Raw genomic sequence first — 14,244 nt, forward strand, 5'->3', positions numbered from 1 at the left:
GGGATAATTGTCTCCTCATGTTTGAGTTAATTGCAGGTGAGGGGGAACCAGTTTTTATTTTCTTGGTTAATCTGCAGCATTTGGAGCATTTTACTGACAAAGGATCCCAATGACTGGAGGATCCCAATGCCCCTCCTCCCTGGTGCCATCCTCACGGCCAAACCATCTTTTATAAGCCTGTACCACACTGGCAAACTCCCCTGTGTTCCAAGAATTCTGGTATTTATTTTGCATATATGCAGAGCCTGGTCCAAATATGGCTGATAAATATATTGTATAAATAATATAATAAATATAATAAACCCCTGCCATCTAAACCAATGTTCCTCCCCCTTTTAGGGTCCTGTTTGTCTTGCAGGCAAATATTTTCCCTTACTGACCCATGTCACAAGTTTCTCTCAGTTCAGATTAGTCTGCACAACCAAAGGACCCTCTGTGTGCTGATATTCCTTGGTTTCTGATGGCCTCCCACTTTGGCTGTAACCATGGTGCTGCTTGATTTATCATGGCTGCATGGCACAATGTGTACCTCATTATTCTCTCCTGGAAGCTTTGTATGGCTTTTATTTAGCTGTAAAAACAATTTACATTTTTTTGAGCATCTGAATTAAAGATAGACTAGAACTATGACATCGAGAGCTGGAGATTTTATGCAAATTTATTTATAAATATAAATCACATTTAGAATGCAAAATTACACAAATGTCTTCTACAGATCGCCCATCTCTTAAAGAAATAATTTCTTTACATTTTAAGGATAATGCCTAAACATGTTATCCATAGATTTGTAATGGGAATGGAAGCTTGGTAAAAAATCCCAAGTGAAATTTGGGATCAGTTATGTGGCAAGGAATCTTTCCAGTTCTACATCAGTGACTTGACATCACTCCATGTCACACTGGGATGGAATTCCAGCTCTGCTGAAGCCACTGGCAGATTTCTGGCTGGATTTACCTGGACCACGATGCTCCAGAGTGCCAAGGGACACCCAGGGAGAGCAGTGGCACCACGAGCCCACCTGAGAGTGCTCCTGCCCCCACACCACCCCCAGCGCTGTGCCAGAAATTGTGCTACTCAAAAATTCCAGAATAACATTCCTGGCAAAACCCAGCTGCTTACATCTAACTCCAATACTCCCAAGCATCAGAAATCCAGGGGTTTTCCCTGTCTTTTGGGATTGCAGAAGGGAATAGACTGAACTTTTGAAAGTGGGATACAGGAGATGAAGATTTTGTGACAATAGAGCCCTTCTCAACAGATAATGTGACAGTAGTTCCTTGGATTTCAAAACATTCATGGATTTTGGATAAAATTAGGGCTTCATCTAACTTCTTTTGATACCTTTTCTCTTCTCTAATGTCAGGTTTTCTCTTTTTCCCTCTTTTGGGGTCTGGTTGTTTTCTCATTTTCTCCTCTAACACAAAATCTCTGCCCTGGGGAAAAAAAAATCAGTGGTTGTTTTCTTGACTTTCCAACAAAATGATCCACGAAGTCTCAGTTTTGATGAACAGTTTTAGCAGTCCTTCTACTTGATGGAAGTGACATCCAAACCATCTCAGAAGTCTCCGTTTCGAGCTGCCCTATTCCCATTGCACTTCATCCCCTCAAAAAGGGGAGAATTGTTTCCTATGAAAAAAATAAAAAAGGCACAGAACATCAGCTGCCAATGCCCTGCTCTTCCCTTAGCTCTGCTTCTACACTGGGGTTAAACACAGCTCTGGAATCAAAACCAACCCAGAAAAGGACTTTTCCCTAAGCCAGAGCAGCTCCAGGGGGTGTTTGCTACCCTGAGCCTCTGTAATTCACACAACACAAGCACAAAATCACTAAGTTTGGAAAAGACCTCCAAGATTGTCCATTCCAACCTTTGACCCAATTCCACCACATCCACTAAACCAAATCACTCACACTTCTGAGCCTCTTCTCACTATTTTACCTATAAAAGCATCCAGCTGCTTCTTCCTCTCATTTGGGTTTGTTTAATTCCACCTTTTGAAAAACTGTAAAGGGGAAAAAACTCCAGGATTACAATTGAAAAACTCATAAAATGATCCTCTGAAATTTACCACGTTAGAAACTTCCTGTCAGTGTTTTTAACCACGCCACAAAAATCCTTAAAAGACACATAACTTTTGGTTCAGTACCATGAAAAATTTTAAACACTTAATCAAGTGGATATTCCGATGGATGAACACTGAGGATACATTTCCAATTTTATTTATTTAGGGTGACAGAAGGAAAACACCTTTTCTAGCCAATTATTGCTCCATCAGCATACTCAGAATTTGCCAGTGTGTTGTGGACAGAATGGAGTCCTATTCCTCAAAATTTTCATTGTTAATAAAATCTGAATATTTGGAAGACAGGAAAACCTGAAGAGCAGGAGAGTGATGGCTGTGGATGCTCATCTTTGCATCCTGGCTGGTACTGGACCAAACACATCCAGCAGGGCATCAGAGCATTGGGGCAGAGATGAAGAGATTAAAAAGGAGAAAAGGAAGGTGCAAGGATGAGAAAAGTTGTAGGTAAGAAGAGCTGAGTTAACTGGAGACTGGTGTAACAGATGTAGAATAGTTTTACACTTCAGGAGGGAATTGTGCTGCTACAACCCCCAGTCCCACCTCAGACAATTGGATTTAAGCACGAGTTAAAGGACAAAGCTGAGCTGGGCTAGTTTGTGAGATCACTATAAAAACACAACCTTCCATTCTCCCAAACCATATGGGTTTGACTTCCCATATGGAGTGACAAAATAAAAATGTTGTCTAAAAATAGCTCTCAAAAGTGCACTGGCTGAAGGCTGCTTCCCATGCCACAGTTTGATTAGCCTTGTGTTTTATTTCTTCTGCAGCAATTTCCATTTTTCTCTGACTTGGAGCATGAAAAGCTGCTTTTATAGTTGTAAGCAGAGGAGAAAAAGGCATCCTGGAAACAAATATTGAGAGAGCTCTTCTGGCTTTACAGGAGCTGCAGGAGCAAGGAAAACGATTTCAGATCAGCACAAAACAAAGTGATGCGGGGAGAGGATTTCTCCTCGCAAGCGGCACTCTCAATTCCCTGTCAGCCCAATGCGGGGCATTACATATTCCGTGCAGCTCTGGAGGGACCCAAAGGAGCCAGGAATTGTCAGAGCAGGGCTGGCGGTGCGTGCGGAGGGAGCGGTGCCAGCGCGCTCTGCCCGCCCGCCCTGGCAGCGCCTTCGGGCCCGCAGCGCTCCCGCCGCCACGGGCGGCACCCAACGCCGGCCTTCCCTCTCGGGCTCTGCTGGAAGGTGCCTTGGCAAAAATCAGAGATTTATTTAGGTGGGGTTGCTTTGGTTTTTTTTGGTTTGTTTTTCCAGTGGAAAAAATTCCAGCCCATCCTGGGATGCTGTGGTAGGTGTTGGGCTGCTCGCTGCGGGAGAGAACTCGGGGGGCTGGAGTGAGTGCAGGGATGGGAATGGAGCTGGGAAGGGTCTGGAGCATCAGGAGGGGCTGAGGGAGCTGGGAAGGGGCTCAGCCTGGAGCAAAGGAGGCTCAGGGGGGACCCTGTGGCTCTGCACAGCTCCTGACAGCAGGGGACAGCTGGGGGGGTCGGGCTGTGCCCCCAGGGAACAGGGACAGGAGAGGGAATGGCTTCAGGCTGGGCCAGGGGAGGCTCAGGGTGGATTTTAGAGAATCTCTCTTCATGGAAAGGGTGTAAAACATTGGAATGGGCTACGCGAGGCAGTGATGGATTCACCAGCCCTAGAAGTGCTCAGAAAACCTCTGGATGTGGCACTTGGGGACCTGGTGTAGTGGTGAAGGTGGGGGTGCTGCTGTGTTGACAACTGGACTCGATGACCTTTAAGTTTTTTCCCAACCTTGGTGATTCCATGATTCTAAATTTTTAGTTCCTTCCTGCTCCAGCTGGAGCAGGGAATAGACCATCATCCAAGCACCTGGAGATCTCCTGATGGCATCCAAGACCTGAAACCCCTGGCTCTGAAGGAGGAGGAGAGGAGATCAATCTTTGTGGGGGCCCCCTCACATCAAGGAAGACCTGAGTCACTCCTTGAAGACAAAAAGGAAATGTCCCAGCTGGGCTTCTCAGGGATTACTTCCCCCATGCTGGAGAAGCCAAGAAGAGCTTAAACCCACTAATAGGTGTTGTTTCAGATGAGCAGAAAGGTGGATCTGTGAAGGGAGCCTGAGTGAAACATTCGTCCCTGGTTGGCTTCTGAATCTGTCATTGGTACTTTTCATTATTTGTGTCTTTTACCAAAACAAGTAAAGAAACAAATAGCAGATAACAAAAAGAATTTACATACAGCTTTGCAGGATGATGGAGAAAATAATGTCTTGCTTTTCCAGCATTTCAGTTTTCCCACCTCCCTGGGCTGGCCTGGGTCTGTGCAGGTTTATGGGCCTCCTGCAGGCACTGGCACTGCACACTCTGGGCACACTCTGGGACAGTTTCTGTCCTGTTTCTGCATTAATATTTGTTTCTGTGGATGCAAAAGTGAAATAAAACCGAGAAAAAAATTGTGTTTGCAAGAAAAAGATGCCCCTCTCCTCAACACAGAAGGGAGAGAGCAATGCCAAGGTGGGGGAGCAAATCCTGGGTCTGGTTCAGCTCAGTAGGAATGAAAGGTCCAACGCCTTCACTCTTCAGGAATCTGGAGTGAGAAAAATCCAGACTGAAGTGCAGGAGCCTGCACTGGACACACATCACACCACAGCCCAACACCTGCCACAGTGCACAATAAAGTTCTTCTGTTTGATGTTTCTCTCTCTCTCTCTCTCTCCAGTTTCTGAAAGCTCTAGGAATGATTTCCCCAATCTGAGCAAAAGCTCTGCACTCCCCCTTAAAAGGGATTTTTATAATATCTAAGAAATATTCAAATCTAGAGAAGGGAAAGAAATCAAGAGTGGGAAAAGGCTGTAAAAGCATTGGCAGAGAAAGGATTAGAAACCAGCTTTTTCTCTAAAGAATTTATAGAGAGAAAAAAACTATCTAGCACTTAGGAAACAATTATTTACAAAGTTCCAAGAGTTTGATACCCTTTGCTTGGGTAAGATAAGGGGCAACAAACAGCAGAGGAGTTTAACCCAATACTCCTGTCAGCAAAACTAATTTTACAAAGCACATTTCAGCCGGGAAGAATACTTTCCTTGCCTGCGATTCCTTTTTTACATTGCTAATCAGTCTCTTAGCAGTCGATTAGAAGTGCCTCTTGAGCCAGGAGCAGGATCGCCCTGAGCGCAGCCAGAGGTCCCTGCTCCGGAAAAATCCTGATTGGAGCCGGGGGGAATTTCGCCTGAGGAGCTTCCCTGCAGGTGTTTGGTGCCTGGCTGTGTCATTACAGGGACTGCTGGTGGTTATTACACACTGACAGCCCCCAGGAACAGGACCTGGGGCTGCTCGGACCCTTTTCCCTCACTGACATCCAGAAATCAAAGGGTGTTTTTAGGGACTCTGTGTCCAGAGAGGGGAAGAGCACTCACCTGCCTGACAAATGGATAAGGCTGACAAACCTTAAAGATTTGTCCCAAATGATGCAAAATCTATCTGGAACATCCCAAATCCTGTCACCTGCTGATTCAGGTAAACCCTTTAAGGCAATGTAAGTTCAGAGGAATCTAATTTCCGTTAAAAAAGTGATGGATGAGGGACAAGGATGATCAAGGACAGCCCTCTCCAGGTGGGTGTCACTTTCTTTCCCCAGCTCCACCGATGGGGAACATTTCCTGAGGAGATGCTGGAAAGCCCCTGGCTGTGCTCTCTGGAAGGGAACAGCAGCAGGAGCTGCACCAAGGCAGGAAGATGAGCAGTGGATGTGGGAGACAGAGAATTTAAACTTTTTGACTCATCCCCAGAACAATCTGGGGGGAAAAAAAAAAAAGCAATCAGTCTCTTTGTGGATAAATACATTTTATCAACCCTGCTGAAGGCAGTGAGAAGCCCCAGGCAGCCCTTGACACCTCACCTGCACCTGGAAAATTAATGCAGTGTCTTAATTCATCCAGAGAAATGCTCACTTATGCAAAGAAAATATTGAGATGATGGAGAAGAGGATCAGCTTCCAGCTTTGGATATTCTGGGCAGCTCTGTGATCTGAGTGTAGGCACCTCCCTGAAGATCAGGGACTGGAGGTGTCCATGTCCATCCCAAACATTAGAAGACATCATCTGACTCCTAAATCCAGCACACAGAAAATAGGCTCAATTCATTAAGTCAGGTTATTCCATTTGAATTCTCACTTTTTAGTTTCTGTTCCAAAGGCTTTGGGGCAATTCACGTCAAAGAGCCAAGTAAATATTTTCTTGTGCTGTGTGGAAGATGATGTCAGGCAGTGATGGGAGGGAAATACTGACTTTGTAAAACTGTTTGTACCTCTGATAGGAGTGACTCATTTTGTGAGATTATAGGAAATGCATTCCACGATTATAAACACCCCTAGAGGCCCCGTGGAGGTGAGATTCTGCATCTCACCATGTTATTTAACCATGAAAAAACAGACCAAGTAAATAAAAAACCTGCAGGATGTGACTTCATCATGCACTGTTGACACCTGCTTCTGTGATTTAAAGGATGTTACTAAGAATATCAGGGTTGCTAATGTAAATGATGGAGAAATCAGAGGTCAATCATATAATAATAAATATTAGCACAGGTTTCCCAAGGCCAGAAGTGCCTGCAGTGGTAATTGGAATTATGATTTAACTTTTGAATTATGTGATACTGAAAACACTTTGTTCTCTGCTGCTTTCCTGGAACTGCTCCATTAAAGCCAAGGAGACAAACTCTCCAATTTTGTTTAATCCAAGAATTAATGTCCCCTTTTCATGAGGATTCTTTTTTCTTCCTCACCCTGTACATGGAGCTGTGTTAGAGGGGTGTCCCTTGTGCTCCTGCTGCTGACCTGAGGATGCAGCACCCCAATTCTGCCATCCCTGCTGGATATTCAGGATAAGGTGGAAAAAGAGGAAAAGTCCTCCAAACAGCACTGCAGGTACAAAGGAAACATCAAATCCTTCCTCAGCCACGAGCCACTTCCCTATGGAACACCAGGATAAAAAACCTCTCAAAGTGCATTAATGCAACAGCCAATAGATTAAATTTGATGAAAGACTGGTCCCAACAAAATGGTTTAAATTGACAGAATAACTGAAGCTCATGGCACTATTTACAGCATCTCTGAATTACTCTGGACACACAGAAAGCACCAAAACAAAGTGGCTGCAGCTTTAGAAGAATTAATTTTGGAGTTATCCAGCAGCACCTGGTGCAACAAAAAATCAGCCCAGCAGCCGGGCTGGTGCTGGGAGGAAACTCCAGAGGGTGAGGGGCTGGCAGTGGCTTCAAAGCCCTGAGTGTCATCCTTCCCCACCTCCAGACACCCCTCCCTGCACTGCTGTCCCAGAGCAGCCTGAAAGTCAGAAGCATGAAAATATTTTCAGCAGTAAGAGCTGCTGGGGGCTGCCTGTCTTACCTGGGGATTCCTGCCAGCACCGCAGGCAGCTTTGGGAATGCTGCTAAATCACATTTTTTGCAGGGCAAAACCCCCCACCAACTGATCTTCTAATGCTGCCTGAACATTGTTGGGCTGTTTTCCTTTCCTGGCCGTGACTCCTTGCTGACAGGCAGCTCACAGAGGTGGTGCTGGAGCCGGTGGCTGATGCTGGAACTCTCCGTGTGGGGAAATCGGGATACGCCACCAGCGTTCCGCCGCGGTTACACAAAAGTCTAAAATTAGGTCATAAATTATATAATCCTGCAAGGAAACAACACATTTAATGACTATGCCAAACCAGAGATAAAAGCTGAGGAAGGAAATAGCATCTTGCTCATTAAATATTAAGGATCAGATCCTTCAAACACTTTCCAGTGATGAACTCTGTGGGAGCTTGGCATCTGTATTTGTGTGTGTTCTATAGAATGTGCTTATACATCACATACAAGTGCTGGGTGTGATTTATGGAGCACACACACACAGCAAGTATATTTATAATGCATAAATACATTCCATCAAGAGCAGGGAAGGTGATTAGTGAGAGTTTCCTAAGAGGTTTAATCAGATATTTTGATGGCTTATTTCCAGTGTTGCTCCAAGAGCATTTTTCATTGCAGAGCACTGGGAGAGAGCAGGTAGAGGCTTCTCCTCTCCCCACTTCCAGCAGCAGCTTTCACATCACATCCTCGGTGGGACTGAAGAACCCTGCAAAGGAAGAGAGATTCCCAAGATGTAACAATGGATTTGAAAATTCCCTGCCACCTTTGAATCCCTCCCCTGATGCTGCTGTGCCCCAGCCTTTCTTCTCACCTTACACGAGGCAAATCTGGTTTGATCTGTCTGAAACCACGCAGGGGCGAGGTCTTGTGAATATTCCCTTAAAAGTTGGAAGCGATTCCCTCGGGCTGATGGCTGTGCTGATGTCCTGGCTATGTTAATGAGAGGGAATGGGAATCTCTGATGGAAAAAGGCAGATAGCACTCCCGTCCTTGCTGTCCTCAAAGCCTCTCTGATAACCATGTCCTTTTCTTCAAAGATTTGAGTCGTTTGTGGATTGACTACATAATCCTTGTGCTGGAGCCTGGGAAAACTGCTGTTGATGCCCTTGGCAAATTCTTAGCCTAAAAAAGCATGAAAAAGAGGACCAAGTAATTTCAATTCCATAAAATACATTAAATGCAGCACACAGGTATGTAAATGGGAAACTCCATAACTGTAATTTGCCCATTTAAAGCCTGATCTAAAGGCTATAAAAGTTAATTTGAAATATTTTCATTGATTTTAATGGCCTTTAGATCGGGCCCATATTATGCACTGCATATCATGTTTGTTTCAGTGCAATAGTGTATTTATGTAAAATGTGAGTTATGTGGGTTATAACACATGCAGATCCTCTGCTTATTGTGCAAGGACAAAGCTTGTGAAATTCACAGGCTTTAGCAACGCACATAAAATCCAAAAAAACCAAAATAAAGTCCCAAATAATGATTAGTCCTTTTAAAAGTGAGATTAAAAAAACAATGAGGAGGCCTTATTTCATTATACACTAATACAACCTAAATGTATTTTAAGGATCATGAAATCCAAATGGAAATTTGCACAATTCCTCATTTCTGACTGCAGCCATTCAACAACAACAAAAAAATTACATGTAAATGATTCAAAACCTCTCAATGAAACAGCACTTTTTTTTTTTTTTTTTTCTAATTTAGGGAGAAGAAAAAAAAAAAGGGTTTCAACCCAAGCTCAGCAAGGGATAACAGCATTACAGGCACTGCATGGAGAATTTAGCCACTCATAATTCCAAATCCTTCTCAAATGCTTTATTGCTATAAGGTGGCTCATAGCAGCCTCTACACAACAGGACTCCCATAGCATTAACCATGAGAGATAGGCTTCCAGAAAGAAACTATAGCAAAGTAATTGTAAATCTCTAATGATGCATAAAACCGAGCTGAATTGGTCCTGAATTCTCAGCATAAAAGAAATGAACCATCAGAAGAACCAATTCTGGTGGCAGTATAACACACCCCAGTGTGGAAACTGTTTATGGTGTTTGCTGCAGTGGAAATATTCCCACTAATATGCAAGGATAGGAATTCATTAAAAAGGCCTGAACGCTGCAGCTTCTTGGGGTGCCACATGTGACTGAAACTGAAAACAAATCGTTGGCCAAAAAGAAAACCTCGTCAGTACCAAAGCAGGTCACTGGCTCAGGCAGTGCCAGTTTGCTCTGCAATAATTCAGTGGGGTCTGCAGGGTCTTTTTTTACTGAAATTAGATCAATAAATGCAGTGGGATCTGCAGGGTTTTAAACCCACCTTGTGAGATCTCCAGGGTGGTTTTATGCATCTTGGGGGGCTTGGCAGCACCAGGCTGGGCTTTGTTGGAACTGGGCCCACCAAGATGTCCCCTGGACTGCTTGGACAGAGCAGACTGAAGCCTCATCCCCCTCCAGAAAATCCTGAGCCCAGCAGGACACCTGACCCGGGAGCTCCAGTGATGCCTTCAAGGGACATGGCCATGGGCAGCTCAGAGAGCTGTCTGTGTTAACACCCAAACTCTCCATTTCCTCAGAAAGTTTAGCTGATTCCCACCAGATTAGCACCCGATAAAATATTTAAAGCCATAATTAATTATATCTTTTAATTAATTAACAACACAATCCACAAACTCTATGAGCCGACGTACCCGGCCCATTCCAGAAACCTGGACCCCCTCCAGTTAATCCATGACTGTCCAGAGGCACCTTGCTGCAGGAGCAGGTCAGATGGATGATCTGGGAGACCAGGAATGCCAGAAGAAGAGCCTGCACGCATTTCCCTACCCAGGAGCTCCAGTGTGGAATCAAATCCCATTTTTTGGGACGAGGAACCGTCGTGCTTTCGCGTCCAGTAGATCTCTGGCTTTTTCTTTGGCACTGCCAAGAGGTGTGGGATCAGGGGATGAAGCTTTCCTGGCACCAGGGCATCTGTCCACTGAGGAGGAGATTGACAGGGCTGGAATGGTTGGGTTTGTTTGTTGTCTCATTTCACAGCTCCAAGAGCCAGACATCTGAGAGCTCGGATGCTTCCCTGCACGGTGTCAAAACCGGCGCAGGCACAGATTTGAAATCTGCATACGTGGGCAAAAAGAGGGAGTATTGGAAATTAATTACAATTTCCAGGCACTACCCAGAGAACAATATTTACCCATAATAAGCATGCACCAAGGAATGGCACATTTACTGCACGGTTTTCAGTGGAGCTGCAGTTTTCCACACTTGTGTGTAGGACTCCAAGGCTTAACCAGGACTTTTCATTTTATAAAGGCCTTTTAAAGGATTTTCTTATTTAAAAAAATTAGAAATCACTGATTTAAAGTCAAACTAAAATGAAATGAAATGAGAGTGACCCTCTGGGACTTCCTATGCTTGCAGTTGCATTTATCTGCATCACACACAGCACACCAGTCATAAAACACCCCATAACTCTGTATAGGTGTCACAGCCTTACTTATAATCCTCCTGGAAATTCTGGGAAGAAAATGTAAACAATTTTTAAAGGGAAAAAAAGAAAAATAAAAGCATTGGTCTCACTCTGTTTCAAGTGTAGATAAAGAAATAAGTGAAGAAATGAAATTTTTCTAATGAATTACCTCCTTGTGCATAAATATAACAATAAAGGAATGGGAAAGTGAGAGAAGAGGGGTGACCAACAGCAGGTGTAAATGAAAAATGAATTAATTCACACTGCTACAAACTTCCTTCTCATTGGTGAGGTGCTGGCACTGTAGCCATCCTTTTATTTACCTCTGATTTAGGGGTCTTACCCTGTGAGCAATTTATTGGTGCACATTTTGGAAATAAAAATCCAAACTCGCCAACCCATTTCCCTGAGGATCCCACAGCAGGAATTGCTGTCCAAGATGCCCCAGCTGACACCTCTCTATTCCAAGGTACCTCCATTTTCCCCAACCAAATCAGAGCAACTCTAATTAAAGGTAAACAAGAGGCTAAAGGGAGATGAATGGTTTATAGGTGCTTCATGCTTCCCTACATTGATTAATAGATAAAGAATTCATCCCTCCACCAAATTAGTTGACAAACCCTGCTGTAATTACTCCCTGTACACGACGATCTGTAGGCACAGGGAGCTCCAGCAGGGACTGAGCTCCCTCCAAAGATATTTTGTGCTGGTTGGCTGCACCCACCAGGTATTTACATCCCACAAATCTTGTCTTTGTAGTCCGAGTCTCTCAATATGGTTTTAATTTGCAATTAGAGCAGGGGTGGTCACTCTTTCGTGGAAAGCCATCACTTGTGAATCAGCTCTGCAGCGTGGGCAGCTGCCCTGGACTCTGCTGCTCCTTGGGTTTGGGGTTTAATTTTTCCTTTTGTTGTTTCGCACGTTACTTTGCTCTGTGAGCGGCAAACACAATTTTCTTTCACCCATGGGTGAAATTTTGTGAAAGCAGCACATTTTCCGCCTCAAAATCAATCCCAAAGTTGATCCAGAAGACACCTGACCACTCCTAAAGCAGAGCACTACAAGAGAAAGGCACTTCAGGGCTTGCACCAAATATTGCCTGGCCACTATGGACCAGGCTGGAGGATCCAGAGCTGGGCTCCAACCTCTGGAGAATGCATTGGTTGAGTTATTTTTAAGGAGTTTGCTATTAGAATAATTAATGGTTGTTAGGGTAGGAAGCAGCAGCTGGGAAGGGGTGGATACAGGGCTCAGTCTTGTTCATTGATTACTTTGCAGTTCAAGTTTTGCAAGGGGGATCCAGCCCTTGAGATGGAGATTCCTGTGCTGGAAAAAGGAGAATCAATAAATCTATTGGGAAAAACATAATTTCATTTTCCTTCTTAACCAGAAATTGAGATACACGCATTTCTCCCTCCTTGCTTTTCCCTGACTTAAATATATCCTGTGTTATGTAAGTAATTGTTTTGAACCCACTCTAGGACACAGCCAGAGACATGACTCCAATAACACATTATCAGTAAAACAAAGCAAAACAGTTTCATGTCCCTGCTGGGTTTGTATATCCACTCTTAAATGAGCAGATTGTCTCATTATTCACCCTGATCTGGTCATTGTATGCTCAGTCACAGCTGTCACAACAGGTGCCCGAGCCTCCCCCTCCGTGGCACTGCCTTTGCTCTCTGGAGTTTGTTGTCACATTCCTCTGGTGGCTTTGCTGTTCCCTCTCTGGCTCTTTCCAGGCTCACCTTCGTCATTCCTTCTGAGATCATCCAGGTTTGGCTAACCTGGGATATAACCAACCTTCATCATTCCTTCTGAGATCATCCAGGTTTGGCCAACTCGGGATATAACCAACCTTCATCATTCCTTCTGAGATCATCCAGGTTTGGCCAACCTGGGATATAACCAACCTTCATCATTCCTTCTGAGATCATCCAGGTTTGGCCAACCTCAGGATGTAACCAACCTTCATCATTCCTTCTGAGATCATCCAGGTTTGGCCAACCTGGGATATAACCAACCTTCATCCTAGCCATCAGTGTTTCACAAGCTGATATTCTTCATCCCATCACACAAAACCAATTTATCCATCAGCTCTGGCCATGGTTATCTTGCCTGGACTTTTCCCATCTCTCTCAGTGTCTCCAGTGAGCATTCCTCCTCATGGAATTGGATATTCCAGGACAAGGCAGGGCTAGACCAGATCATGCCAAGCGACAGCAGGAGCCTCTAGTGAGTTGAGAATTTCTGTGGGCTCTTGTCCAACATTATATTTAACAAGAAAATTCTTTGGAAACAGCTTTTATGCCCCAAGGTATCATCTCTTCCCTTTTATTTCTCTTTAACGTCCTTTGGTGGTGGTGTGGGGCTCCCAGGGTTGAGTGCAGAGCTCTCCCCTCCTGTTCCTCTGCTCTCTCTGCAGATTTATACATCACATTTTCCCACTGAGCTCAGCACTCACTGGGGATCTTTTACTGCCGAAAATCCTGCGAGTTCTTCAATTATCAGCACTGTGCCACTGTGAACTAACAAACTTTATCTAATACAGCAGCAGATCAAACATTTTTAGTTCTGTAACAAATGTTTTCTTAGCTGGAAGCAAATCTCCTCTGATATTAAAGTACCTCCAAATAAAGAGACAACTTTATATGAATTTTTTTTCTATTGTCTTCAAGGAATATATTGCAGGTTGAGGGGAAAATATACACAATTCAAGCAAGCTCTTTTATGTTTTGTAGACATCAGAATTTAGGGCCTAATTCCTGAAACGATGTAATCCATCAGTCCCACTGAATTCCAAAGGCTGGTGAGGGAGAAACTAGACTGAAAGCTAGGAATGTAACCTGTATCAATCCCCTGAAGCACTGAAAAGATTTCTATAATTTTCCTTCAATAAAACTACAAAGGAGCAAGGAAAATATCCAGCTCTTGATTTAGAGAATAAATAAATTCAGTGCATTACTACTACTACTACCACCATTTGTTTTCTCTCTAAAAATCCAGAGTTAGGGGCTAAACCAGGCATTTCTATCTCAAGTGTCATCCATTTGGGATTAAAATCTTCTTTTCTCCCTAATTCACCCTCCCTGCCCTGCCTTCCCTGTCCTGAACAGAAACACAAGTCCCTACAGCTGAGAACAAAGTTTTACCAAAATCTTCAATACCTTGCCACCATTTTTAATGCAATTTATTTATTTTTAAACCAAAAGTAGAGGCAGTATTGTGTTCATCCAGATTTCTCTTGGTCACCTCCACTTTAAATAATTCATCCTTTCTGTTGTTACATTTCACAGCTCTTTG

This window comes from Serinus canaria, chromosome 4A (genome assembly GCF_022539315.1).
Source record: "Serinus canaria isolate serCan28SL12 chromosome 4A, serCan2020, whole genome shotgun sequence".
Lineage (NCBI taxonomy): Eukaryota > Metazoa > Chordata > Aves > Passeriformes > Fringillidae > Serinus > Serinus canaria.